Consider the following 14,527-nt stretch of genomic DNA (forward strand, 5'->3'; position numbering starts at 1 on the left):
TGTAGAATAAGGCAACCTTTTATGTGCCTGAGCAATTTTAAAAGAAGCTCCTTCTGTAAAAAGCTTGCCATCCCATATATTTAACAAGGATATATTTGGAATGGTTAATAGACAGATGAAAATACTAAGCATAACAATATTTTTTTCATCTCTTCAAAGGAAAATTTTGTACAATGTAACAGTCACACTGTATACAGACTCTTTCAAGTTTCTTTTCAAAAGCAAGTTAGCAGCATGCTATTTTCATGCCATTACATTTGTCCAACTGCACAATTTGTATTAATAAAGGCAGTTGCATTCACTTCCTTGCAGTGGGGCTCAAAGTTAAAATTCATTGCTATGTCAAAAAGATTCCTGATGTTCTGCAGACCAAAAAAACGCACAAACAAGGCACAGCAAAGGGTCTGACTATAGACCACCATCTGGAAGACTGAACATGGACAAGTACCCAGTTTTTCAGCCATTGCCAAGGAATTCTTCCAAGAATTTCTGGGCCTGGTAAGATCCAAAGATTATTCTCAGGCAGCATACAACTGCTTCACAACCCTTGAAGAGAAGCTTACAGTCCCAAATCCTGATACATAAGTTACACATTTATTCAGTAACAGCTTTTCTGGTTAATCATTATAAATACATCTGTAGTGAGTAAGCAACCCAGGGAAAACTGACTCTACATGGCACACACAGTCATGTCTCCTTCATTTAGAGATGATCCTGGTGCTTGCAATGCAGGCACAGAACGCATGTAGACTGTGTAAGCACATCTGAGAACAGATACAGAAGACTGTAAGTGGCTCCAAGAGCTCTGTTAAAAGGAACATAAAGCCATAATTGCAACTTTTTTTCTGTTAATGAAGAGAGCAGCAATAAACTTCTTTTTGCACCTTGCCTTATTTATTTGGTTGACTTCACCTTTCACCAAAAATACCACTATTTGGCTGAATAGTCCTACAAGGGCTTTTTTGCTTTTCCGAAAGTAGTTTGCAACACTTGAGAATGTGTACCCTGAAATCTTGCTTCCAAATCTAAATGTACTGCTTAATAAAACACAAACAGGAAGAACCAGTGGAAACACTTTTAATAGAGTAAATGACTTAGATCTTTTACTCTTTTTCTTCTCTCATGACAACAAAATGCTGAAACAAGAGCATCTGTATGTTCAGCAAGCTGAGCCCATGAAGCTCAGAAAAGTCCTCTTCTTGTCTTGAAGAACTGTCCAGCAGCCAGAACAGTTTCTCTTCAAGAAACAAATGGTCAGTCATAAATCTTTCTATGCATGAGGATAGGCAACCTGCCCTTTACCAAACTTTCAAGACTATTTCAGTGTAGGTAGACAAACATAAAAGGAGAGGTTTAACGCCTCAGTTATCTTGAGCTGAGTTATAGAAACATTTTGTAATTCAGAGAGAAAACATTTACTGCTAGTGTAAATGTAAATGTAGTGTTCTTCAACCTGAAACTATGTAAAACTTTATTGACTATAGAAATTATGAATCATCTTCTGAAAGTCTTCTCCTGTTGAGCAATAATTTAGTTGTGTACATCTTTCAGTCCATAGTCAAGCATGAGAAGAGAGCAATCAATGTATTCTTTAGACTAGAACATAACTTCCAAATCTTTCAATCTAGACACATCCAAGAATACCACTGGATCTCTCCTGCTTGTATCTGACTGGGTTGATTTTAGTTGAAACATTCTGACTTTTCTGGGGATAGACACCAACTTTTTTAGATGCTGGATATTTTTGTGTTAATATTATCCTTAAAAGTGATACTCAACTGCAACCTGCCTCTACAGTTCCTTATCACCTACAAAATGAATATTTTCACCAGAGAAATGGGTAAGCACAAGGCCACTGTCAATGCCTTCCAGTCACAGCCTCAGAGCAAGACTGAGAAATAAGTTTCCACAATTCTTTTATCAATAGGACTCTAAGTATGCTTAGAGTCCTGCAGTTGTCAAGGTACACTGTTCCACACATGTCTCAAAATCAGCCACCAGTCTAAAATAGCCCACTGGTGTGAACACACATCACCCAGTTATATGTGCTGTGTGGACATAATTCACTGGCCTTTATGTCTAATTAAGTAATTAAATCAACAGATGCTTGGCTGGTAAATGATGAAATTGTCCCTCTTTCTGAAATTGTCCCAAAGTGGAAGAAAGACTGTTGGAAGAGACAGAAGTTTCTCCTGTAGAGATTTCTGTGATAGAAGCAAGCAAAAATCATATTATAGGACAGTGATTAAGACATGAAAGGTGATGGATGTGGGAGATGAAAATTCATTGTAGTGGAACTTCAGGTTAAGATTAAATTCACCTAAATGTTAGGTCCTACACGTTAGGTGTTTGGACTGCACATTGCACAGACTGCCTCCATAGCCAAGCAAGAAAGATAAGCAACCCCAAAGGGAAAAACACCTTCTGGAATGAGAATTTTCCTAGACCAGAGGAAGGGATTTCCTCCTAGGGATTGACTGTTTTTCTTCTTTGACCTCAGAGCATGTTGTAAGTTGTCAGAACAAGCTATTACCCTATATTTCAAGGACAATTTTTGTATATATACACCTGGCTTGGGCTTATCTCTTTTTCTTAAAGTAGGAACACCCATTAGAATGGACTTCTTAATATTTGCATTTTTAAAGGTACATTGGCAGGATAAAGTAGCTGACGATCAGTGCATAACGCAAGGGCAGTCTGTGGCACTTAGTTTTGCAGGAGACAACATTAAGAGCTTATATTAATTCCAGTCTTACTCTTACTGAGGCCACTTGAAGTTTTACTACAGATCCTTGGCATCCTACAGATGCCAAGGAAAAGAAACTCAGGTCCAGATAACAGCAGCCATCAAGTCCTTGCCAGTGTCTCCAAGGAAGCGACAGTTACCTTATTTTTATAAAATTTATTTGTCTTTATCACCAGGCATTTTGATTTCTATTTCACTACCCAAATTTTTCTGAAATAGCTTTCTTTTCTACCATTAGGCCCAGTGATTGCTTATGCACTTTACTGTGTCTTCAGAGAGCATTGAAGTTTCAATAAACAAACAAACAAACAAACCACAGAAATAACAAATAAATTAATAAGACATACTGACTTTATCTGTAACTGCAATAAGTCAACAGAGCTTAGTCATAGTAAATGGGAAGTGTCATGATAGAAAAGAGCCCCTGCTCCCAACTGCTCTTTTTCTGATGGTCAGGGACATAGAAAATTCACTTTCTTTCCAACACACTCGCTCTTCACAGTAATGGGTCAAATATGAATGTTCACACTGCATTTCACTGAGATGAGATTAGAAGAAGATGCCAGGAGAGGGACCCTTCTACATGAGACAGATGAAAAAACAAGCAAGCCAGAGGAAAACTGGAAGCAAATGGAAAATTTATTGGTATAGGGAGGGAGCAATTGAAATGGAATGTTAAAATATGTACATAGCATCTATTTGGGTAGGGATACATACTGGAATATGACTTTCTAAATATGCAGCTTTTGCCTTACCAGAATTATTTTAATTGTCAGTTCTCCCTTTTAAAAATGGGTGGGAGTGCTACGCATCTTTACCTAAGAAGAAAAATAAGTTATTATACATTTTATAGTCATAAGCTTCCCTGAAAATCCCTGTAATTAAACGGGGGGCTTGCTTTGTAGATTCCAAAATCTTTGTCATTCTAGCTCCTGCACTTTTCTCTGGCAGAGGTTAGCCAGAGGTCTGTCAAAAGCACATTTGTTTTTCCACACATGGGAAAAGAAAGAACCTCAGGGTCCTGGCCAGATCTTATTCTGCTGTTATCCATTCCTGATTCCTGATTTCCTTGAACAAGGTCTTTCAAGGGTGTTTACACCCAACCTATCCCCTCTGGGAATGTCGTCATGTGTGTGTCCTGTAAAACACACTAGTTTTTCCTAAACACAATCTGGTTCTGCTATTTTTGCTGGGCCTTTGACAATGTGTCATCTCTGAAATGTCATTGCATTAACCTTTTGCAATGTTTGGGATGCCAGTGTCAACTGCAGGCACTTCTGGAAGGATGTGCATTTGATTGGCAAAGACAGGATGATTGACAGTGGGTTAGTCTTCTGTCAAAGCTCAAGTGTATCACTGTGTGGCAAAACCATTCTGCTCAGTGCCACCCATCCCCAGTCCCTGCCATGTTGGTGCATTTCAGCCCATTTTAGTCAGAGACAGCTAACAACTTGTGGTGTACAAGCAAAAGCAAACCTACTAGTGATCAGTGACAGAAAAGTCTCTACTTAGGCCAGTAAAAAAAAAATAAATTAATTCTATCTGTCTGCCTGGCTATCTGTATATTTACACATACATGCACACCCTCAGCTGATTCTTCAGTACAAAAATGTAAACTTTGAATAATTAATATGTAAGAGCTGATTCTTCAGTCTTTATTTTTTCTATCTAGGAAGTAAATGAGAGTTTTCATACATACCAGTCCTACAGATTAAGCCCAGTTATCAGCAGTTCTGATTTGGATACCTGCAAAGTTTTAACATGTTCTAGCTCATCAGTCTTACACTTAACTTTCTGCTTTAAAAATGAAGATATGGCAGAGAGTAATTAAGAAAATATTTAGAAAGGAGGGTAATTATTCAAGCAATTCTTAAAATTAGCGATACACTCTTATCTATTGGCCTAAAAACCTTCATGAAATTTTTGTACTATTCAGAGAAGTCATTCTATCACAGTCTGAAGTGAGAGGGTTCATTTGCATTCACTGATCATCTCATTACATTTGGCCTGTAGTCCTTCCAGTAATTTCAGCTGGATATGCTATTCTTCTCTCTTGACACCTTGGGAGGCAGGCAGTACAAAGTAATACACAGTATTACAGCTGGATCTGACAGCCAGTGAAACAGTGTTTTGTTTCTGAATATGTAAACCAATTATTAAAAATCTTTGGGTTCCTGATTTTGTGCCTTGTATACTTTGTCCTCAACGTATTTTTAGAAGTTCTGAGGTTTTAGAAGCATAGAACATAGCTTTAGGTTTTAATATGTATGTCCATTTTCAATGACAAGGTTTCTTCTAACACTGGCTTTTTTTTCCTTTCCTTTAGGAAAAAATCAAAACTGTTTCATGTAACTTCTTATGGAAACAAATTGATTTCTGGACAAAATGTCAGTAATCCTGACTCAAGATAGCAATGAAGACAGGAGTGAAATATATTCACTTACGTAAAACACTTGGTATCTTCTCAATCAAGAAAAGTTCTGTTGATTTGGAAAGGATGTTAGGCTTTCCCCATCTCAGGGACTCCCACAGATGGAAGTTTTTATTCTGTTACGGAGTGAAACTGATGGCCACAACCATGGTTAATATACAATTCTCGTTTTGTACTTTTCTTTAGTCTTTCTTCCTTTCTACCTGAGATAGATACCTAGGATATGTTCTGCTCATGTTCTCCCACCACTTCTCAGTACTATTTGCTGTCTCCTTCATTTCCCCAGTTTTCTGCTGACTTTCCATTGCATGCTTCCTATCCATAGACTCATCTCTTAAAGACAGTTTCCAACGCTATGTTTGTGTTCTTACAGTATGACAGATTTTTTCTGAGTATTACACTACTCCATCAACTTCTGCTTTAACTCATCCCTACTGATCCAATACTGAGATGTTTATGACTTCCTTAATGTCACAGAATTGTTCTCAATCAACTCTTTGCAGAGCTTTTTCTCATTATGACCTTCATGTATCCTTGGAGAGCTTCAGATATCCTCCCCACCACAAAGTAATATTTCTCTTTGTTTTTATAGTTCTTATTTTTAACACAATCTTTTTCCTTCAGCCAAATGTTTAACAAGCCTTACTTAAGAGGCAAAGGCTCAGAAATTTATCTCTGCTAGGTACCATCCTACCTTATCTTCATCCACATAACCCTGTACCTTAGCCTGTCTCCAACAAAACAAAACAAGTCCTCCATATTTCCGTAAACAGTTTCGATCTCTTCTACACTGTCTGTGCCACTATTTTCTCTGACACTGAGAGTTATTGCTGAGGACAGTCCTGGATTTACTCTCCAACCACACATATAACTTGTGTTACACTTCTGCCATATCTGTTTCCAGATCATATGTAAAATCTTGCTGTTTCTGACAAAGTCTCACATCTGAGAGAGCTGGGCCTGTTCAGTCTCAAGTAGAGATGGCTCAGAGGGGACCTCATCAAAGATTATTAGTATCTGAAGCAGGGGCATCAAGAGGAGCCAGGTTCTTCTCAGTGGTGCCAAGCAATAGGACAGTAGGCAATGGGCAGAAATGGGGGCACAGGAAGTTCCATCTGAATATGTGGAGAAATTTCTTTATTGTGTGGGTTACTGGACACTAGAACAGATTGTCCAGAGAGGCTGTGGAGTCTGTTTTACTGCAGGTATTCAAGAACTATTGGGATGCAATCCAGTGCATTGTGCTTTTGGATGACCCTGCTTGAACAGGGAGGCCAGACTAGGTGACCCAACTGGTGGTTCCTTTCAGCCTCAATCATTCAGTAATTCTGTGATCAAAAGCTCTGAACCATCACCTACTTTGACAATCACTGCACCCACTCTTCTCTTTGGCTCCCCTGACATTCAAATCCCTGTTTCTGCATACAAAGCTAGTTCTCATATTTTGGAGACTTTGTCTTAAATCTCTTTACCAAAGTCCTCCTCCCCCATATCAAATTCCATTTGTTCCATAGCCCCACCAATGCCTTCTTAATTCTCCATCCTAATTTTTTCTGAGCAGGCAGTGGGTGCCTGAAATGCTGTTGAGAGTCACTACCTACTTCTACTTTGAGCACAAAAGCAAATAATGATATGTGGCTATTTGATATATGGTTATTTGATATATGGGAATATATATCAGTGGTTATTAGATATATGGGAATAGTCTATTTACATACTGATAGATGGTTAATTGTTTTCATACTTTCTGGTAATAGTTCTGTTTTCCCATTTCACATCTCTTTCTCCATTTCACCTGATCAAAGTATCTCTGATTTGTGACAGGACTGTAACTCCAGAGAGTACTTTGTAAATTTGAAGCAACTTTGTAACACCTTATTCTTAAGTAATAAAACCACAAGTATGAGTCATAATTTTTCATGCACTTAGTATCTTCCTACATTTTTCACCCTTTCCCAAAATTCTTCCATAGTATTTTGCCTTAAATAACTACTTCCCTGTTTAAAATATTTATTTAAAAAACCCATTGTGAACAGACTAAAAATGTTTGTGGTTATATTTATTAAAGCTATATACTATAACCTAATTATTTCTGGCTTTACTATTTTGATTTGTGTGTAGTATTTATTAATAGCATAAATACAGATCTGGTCAGAGCCTTTCCATGCAGAGGGCACAGCTCATTAAAAAGGTCATAGAAAATATTTTCACTGACATAAAATTTAACAAACACTGGAGAGAAACTCTAGTTCACGTTACTATTCAAAGCAACTGCATGGTGTTTAATTCCCATTTAATGCTGTTTAGAGATATTGATTGAGCATGCCCTTATTGTTTAACAGGGCATCTCTGAAGGCAGCTCTTGCTCAATGTGTTGCACCTGCAGTTTTGACATGGAACATGTTTGGTAGTTGCCCCACCAATTTAAGTCATTTGGAAGGACTCAGTATGAGCAATGAAGTATGTAATGGGAAGGACAATCTCTAGTTCTAACAGTTTATCCCTGATAGATATTTTTTCCGTGTTTGAACAGTCTGTCACATCCCAACTAAGAAGTTTTTAAAAAGCTAATTGCTTTTACAATGGCATGTATAAGAGTGTATTGCTGTGCCAGTGATGAAATAGACACACAGACAATTAAGGACTGATATCTATGAATAGGGGAAGATATCATCTGTTGAGGCACCAGTAATGATGAGCTCTGTGATAATCTGACAGACTCAAGATATCTGTGACAGCTTGCTGGAAATGAAATGCAGTGTGGATGCAGTGGCTCTAAAGAGATCTCAGATAGCCTGTGATTCAAGAGGGGAAGGTCTCTGCCTCACAGGCATAGCTGTGTAGGAAGTCAAGAATGTGCTACCAGAGCAATGGTGGGAACAGGGGACTTTTTGTTAGAGATTTGGTGGCTTCCTGCTGCTAGCTGTCTTACTACCCAAGCTTTAGGCAGCTTGGACTTCCTAAAGTTCTATGACCATAAGACTTTCAAGTTATCTTATTGTTATTTAGACACAACTGACAGAAACAATTACTCCTTTTTTCCTTCCCGTTCACTACTATCTGACTGAAGGACAGTACAATGTGCTCATACAAATTCATCCTGCAAGAGATATTTTGTTAAATACACAAAAATTTGAGCTAATGTAAGGTACATTTTTTGGTCTAGAACATGATGAAACAGCTTAAAAATTTCTTCTGATGAATGATATGAAATTTTCAGGGGTTTCTTGTGTTTTCAGCTTGTCCTGTCATAGAAAAAAAGCAGCCTTCATGCTATTGCAGAAGAAATTTCCATATAGAGTCCCATAAAAAGTCGTTTAAAACATGATATTTCACAATATGGAAAACATTTGCTTCATCAGTCACATGAACCAAATCCACCTCCAATATGTTAAACGTATTTGAACAGTTCCTTAGCTTGCTTTAGCCTAACATTTATACCGTCAGTAATCAAGCTATGAAAAAGTTTAAACTAAAGAGTAAATCACAAAATACATAGGCAGTTAAGTACCATCCCTAAATTAATACTAGCTTTCACATACCAGCTACTTTGGTACTCTACCAGTCACTGATGCACTATTTCCTCCTGCTTATAAACTCTTAATAGCCAATTCCAGCAGGATAAGGAGCAGAAGATTCTTGAGAAACCAGAAGTGCAGAAGAAAGTTGAGTAGTGCAACATAAACTTAGGTTTTGAGGGTTTTTTTAGGTCCATTGCTATCTTTCTGTAAGATGGGTATCTCTATTCTGAATTGTTTGTCTCTATCATGCTTCAAAGTAAATCACATTTGCTTTTGACATTCACTCTCTGTAGGCTCATCGCCTGACTTCCGCCCACCTCATGGCATACCTTTGTAGAGTGACACTCCTTGGATATATTGCAACATTGTCATTGGTGTTCAAAACTCTTGGTCTAATCCCCTTTTCTCCATACCTCCCTTTCCTCAGCCTCCTCTGTTTTCTGCCTTCTGCTACACAGCACATAGGGACTTCCTGCCCCACACACATCCTGCATTGTACCCCGCTCCCCACACCGTCCCAGCCTTTGGACTGCTGCTGTTGGTTTCTCCAGTTCCTGCCTGCCGGTTCCTCAATCCTCTTATTGGGGCTCCACATATCACCCTCCGTCCGTCCATCCATCCATCCATCCATCCATCCATCCATCCATCCATCCATCCATCCCTCCATCCCTCCATCCCTCCATCCCTCCATCCCTCCATCCCTCCCCTGCCAATATACTGCTCTCCCTGCCACCCTGCAGAAAGCAATGGGTGTCCTTAGCTGCAGCTGCAGTTTCCTTCCTATCCTGTGTGGCAACCCAGCTCCCACCTCCCCCGTGGCCCCTTGGCATTTGGTGCTCAGCTGCAGCTAGGGTTACTGCATATTTCCCATTAGGGAATTAAGCTCTTCAGAGGCAACACATGCCAAATTTTTTTCACACTAACATAGAGCTCTCTCTATATGTTTGATCCTCATCAGATAGGACTATAAATACCTGAAATACTGGACAAACTTGTGTGACCATTTTTGGATTACACAGCCTACAGGATTAGACTTCTTGCAAGATTTCCAGAACTTCCTGGTTGGCTGAGTGTAAATATTTTAAAAATAACTTCTTACAGTATTTCAATGTTTCTGTTTCCTCTATTGGTCAAAAACAGGAAATGCAGAAGCATGTGAATCTCAGATTTTACTAAACTTCAGAAAAATAGGTTCAGACATAGAGCACTTTAAAAAATAAAGGACCAGATTAGAAGCCAGTTTCTATTTTCACCTAAACCAATTCACCCATCTGCTTTAACCACCCTTAAAAAACAATACTGTCCGGAGTATTTTGCATATTTGTAATGTCTGACTGAGATAATAAGCAGAGAGCAAGCTGGTTCCAAAATAGGCTCATGCTCCTTGTGTAACCTATTCACATCCTGACATGCAATTATTTGTTTTTTCTCTCCTTACTAGTGCAAAACACTCAAGTAGCCAGGTTTTAATATATTTCCATTTACATTGTTACCTAAGGACATTTCTTATCTGAGAAAAGCATTACCATTCAAAAGAGCATTTTCCCTCTTTTAATAGCTGCCTGTCCAGTGCTAGTTACCTTATTGCATATATAAAGTTAGGGCTGTTTCTTCTCATGTATATCACTGATCAGCACTGAGTTTCATCTGCCATTTTATTGCCACTTCCACAGCTCTAAAAAATGAGCACCTAACCTTTACCTTATCATTTATTCCTCTGAAAATGTATTCTGCAAGTCTACCAGTTAACTCTTTCCCCTCACACTATCATCATACTACAAGTTCAAGCATAGCACCACTATGGAAGACATTTGCTTGCAATATTTTATCCTATTTTTCCAATTAGCTTTTTTTAAAAAAAGTTTTATAATTAGGTTTTCGTCTTTTAATTCTCACTTTGAAATTTTAAGGCTTACATTTCACAGAACTTGAACCCTCCTGTCCTGCTGCCTTTTCTGACATAGGATCCAGCCTTGGTAAGTTGTGCAATGGGGACAGTGTAAAACTGGGACAAAAAAAGAAGCTCTGCAGCGTGTACATCCATTCTTGGTTGTGGTTATAATTTGATCATCTTGAAACCAGAGAACATTTAAGATCTGACACTATTTCTTCTAATTTTTTGAGGCCTGGTTCAGAAAGTACCTATTCTCTACTACCTGCTACAGAAAAAGGACATTATCAAGAATGTGTACTAAACTGGCTAAAGGTTTAACGGAGTTTGAATAGGCCAATGTTCCCTCAGCACTTTTCGTGAAGTTGTTTTGGCACCAGTTGTTTAGTATGAGCTGAAGTCGATTAGTACAGCAATTCACATGGTACAAGCAGAGGGCATTGCTTTCCAGATGTGCTTTCTCACCTTAGAATAGCTGTCAACTTGGTGACTTTGGAGACAGAGGTTACACCTCTGTGTTTTAACAGCTTTCATGGGCTGCTTTGAATCAATGTGAACATCCACAATATGCTGTACAAATGAATCAGAGCAGTTTATGAACTGAGGAGAAAGAGTATACTTTTACCTTCTTGTACTCCCATTTGTCTGTTTCATGTGTTCCCCTTAGCTGTTGCAGTGTTAACACCCTTGAAAATGCTCCACACCATTTGTGATTTTAAACATTTCCATCACATCCCACTTAGTTAACTCCTCCTAGACTGAGAAATTCCTGGTTCCTCCAGCTCAAGTGTTAAATCACCCTTCCCTTCCCTTCCCTTCCCTTCCCTTCCCTTCCCTTCCCTTCCCTTCCCTTCCCTTCCCTTCCCTTCCCTTCCCTTCCCTTCCCTTCCCTTCCCTTCCCTTCCCTTCCCTTCCCTTCCCTTCCCTTCCCTTCCCTTCCCTTCCCTTCCCTTCCCTTCCCTTCCCTTCCCTTCCCTTCCCTTCCCTTCCCTTCCCTTCCCTTCCCTTCCCTTCCCTTCCCTTCCCTTCCCTTCCCTTCCCTTCCCTTCCCTTCCCTTCCCTTCCCTTCCCTTCCCTTCCCTTCCCTTCCCTTCCCTTCCCTTCCCTTCCCTTCCCTTCCCTTCCCTTCCCTTCCCTTCCCTTCCCTTCCCTTCCCTTCCCTTCCCTTTTTTGTCTTGTTTTTCCCTGGGACTGGAGATGAGTGGGCAGGGATCGATGCTGTGCAGTTTTCAACACACAGGGTTGCTGGGCAGTTGAATGATCACCATGTTACATGTGAAGTTACAGGATTTGAAGTCCATGCCAATCACTTATTTTAATACCAACTTTTCTTTAGCATTTTATTGCTCAGATGTGTGGTGAGGTGAACTCCTCCTGAAGCTCCTCATATGCAGTTTTTCCTACATTCCTAAGAAATTCAGACCAACAACATGCTTTGATACCTCGACATCCACTATTTCTCTAAATAATTTACAAACATGCAATACCTTACAAATAAGTTTCTGTGAGACTGCATTGGAAATGTTACTCTCTTTAAAAAATGTATGCGTCATTCACAGACTATAACCTTTGATCACAAGAGGGTAAAACTCTTCTCCTACCCTTTCTTTCATGTCAGTTTAATTCCTTAAAACTGTCTGTGGAATGATGCTGTTGAAAATGAAAATCAAAAATTTATCAGCTGACCTCTGCTGTGCACATTCTCCATGGCTTCTCCAAAGGACTCCAACAGATTGGCAAAGGATGGCTTCCTGACCAGATCAAATTCTGATCCTGTGCCAGGGGAGGCTGATCTGGTGCAGGCAAAAGCAGAACCCAGACTGTTGAAAACACAACAGAAGACATTTCCTGCAGTGTTTAAGTAAGTAGGTGCTGATATTTCAGAGGTGAAAATATGCAAGTGTTAGTGCTAGTGTTGCTGCTTGAAAACAACATTAAGTGGACCATGTTGAAGAGCTGTACCCTCATTGAGAGACAATAGCACTGAACAGTATTTAACAGTCAACACAAAATTTACATCGAGATGCAATTTTATTAGATTATCAGACCTGATCTTTTTAACAACTTGTTAATCACCCAGATATCAAACAAACAAAAAGAGTGATCAAAAATGCACAATATCTAAGTAATTAATAAAATGCCTTTAAAAAAAACCTCAGAGAGCTTTAGCAAACTTCTTACATGTAGATGTTCTCTGGGCATGGTATAAACATCTGAATGTGAATTCAAATGTTAACATTATAAATATTAAAACTCTCATCAGAGGTTTGAATGAAATGTGTTTTCAACCACTAGGCAAGGTTTTTTTTAAAAATATATAATTCTTACATAATTGATGGCAGCAGCTAATATTGGTCTCATTATTATTGTCATTTAATTATAGTGCAATTATCTCCAATATTTTTTCAATGTAATTTAACAAGTTATATGTCATCTGATAGTATTACAAAATGTGCCATTACACAAGCAGTTGACAGCTATGCTGTTTTAAAAACATTGGCTACCCAACAGCATAAATTATACAGGTGTTAAAGAAAGTCTTAATGCAAAATGCATCTTTGCTAAATCACTGAAAAAAAAATAAAAAAATAAGAAGGAGTACTTCAGCCACAACTGCATGCTGTTTTAATGGCTCAGGGAGCCTAGGAAGTCTGAATTTTATTTGTATTTAATGTAAAGACCAGAAGAGTTGTCATCTCAACTCATCTTCCAGTAATGCCTACCTACAAATGTCTTCTGAGTTCCTTGTGTGTCACCTATCACCCTACTAAAGAAACGGACAAATGGTGATAGTGATGCTACTGAAGTGTTGTCCTGCAGTGACTTTATGATGCTTGTATCCCCAGTCACCTTGTTTATGTTACATATTAAGTTCTGCACCTTTAAGACTGGCTCTGAGAGCGAAGGGGGGAAGAAGAAGCGTGCAGTTTGTGTTGAGGAAAAACACTCGCTGCCCCGCATCCTGCTCCTGGACTGTGGTGTCTGCAGCATGGACAGACAGCGGGACAGAGCTCTCCTTTGCTTTTAGTTAGGTTGTAGCTAGCTGAGGCAGAGAAGCTCCCTGGACTGTTTTCTTCCCTTTTTTCTTGGATCTGTTCAAACCTACTGGACTGAAAACCCAGACAATCCCCAGGAGCTCACACCTGTGGCCCACCAGGGCCTGGGCCTTGGCACTTTCCAGCCCTGGAGGGACTGATAAGAACGTGAGCGAGCCGAGCTACACCACATGAAAAGGACTTTTTCCTGGACTTACCATCTCATCAAACAGCGAGAGGTTTTATTGTTTAGTATTACTTAATTTCTGTTAAATAAACAGATTTTTTCCATTTCTCCAAGGAAATCTTTTTTCCCGAACCAGTTGGGGAAGGGGCCACTTGAATTTGCTTTCTGTGGGGATCCCATTTGGAAGTTCTCTCCCAGATTTGCTCTAAACCAAGACAACTGTTCAAAAGTTTTGTGTCCATGGTCCAAGCTCCAGCTCCAGCCAGGGAAAAGGTTTCTGGTGATATTAAAGGACTGTAGATCAAGACCTTTTAGAAATCACAGAATATGTAAGAAACCATGTTCAGAAACGTGAGTGCTTCTGTGCTAGCCACAGAGACAAGTCCAAATTCAATCCTTACTTCCCAAATCAGCTGCAAACTTACCCTGAGACTATGCAGAAGGAACTTTGGTGACAAGAGCTTCATTCTATGCTAGGATAGAAATACAGATATTTCAAAATTTTTTTCAAAGAACTATTTGAGCACTCAAGGTCATTCATAATACCCCATTTTGAAGTTAATGTTTGAATCTGTGCTGTAATAAATAACTTCATTAGAGAAAATGTAATACAAAAGCAAAAAATAATTTCGCATGAAAAATGAACCCACATTAATGTTAAAATGGATTATTTTGACATTTTTTTCCTTTCTTTCTTTCAAAAGAAAATTCTGGTG

The 14,527-nt window shown here is 39.0% G+C and overlaps 1 long non-coding RNA gene across 1 annotated transcript; it reads right to left on the reverse strand.

Moving 5' to 3' along the window:
• Positions 1–11,902: 11,902 nt before the first annotated feature.
• On the reverse strand, positions 11,903–12,346 carry LOC147655008 (uncharacterized). The gene is made up of 2 exons (XR_015283643.1): positions 12,276–12,346; positions 11,903–11,997 (listed from the first exon to the last, which is right to left on the reverse strand). It is a non-coding gene; the product is annotated as an uncharacterized LOC147655008 (long non-coding RNA).
• Positions 12,347–14,527: the final 2,181 nt, after the last annotated feature.

This window comes from Cyanistes caeruleus, chromosome 2 (genome assembly GCF_971803275.1).
Source record: "Cyanistes caeruleus chromosome 2, bCyaCae1.hap1.1, whole genome shotgun sequence".
Taxonomy (NCBI): domain Eukaryota; kingdom Metazoa; phylum Chordata; class Aves; order Passeriformes; family Paridae; genus Cyanistes; species Cyanistes caeruleus.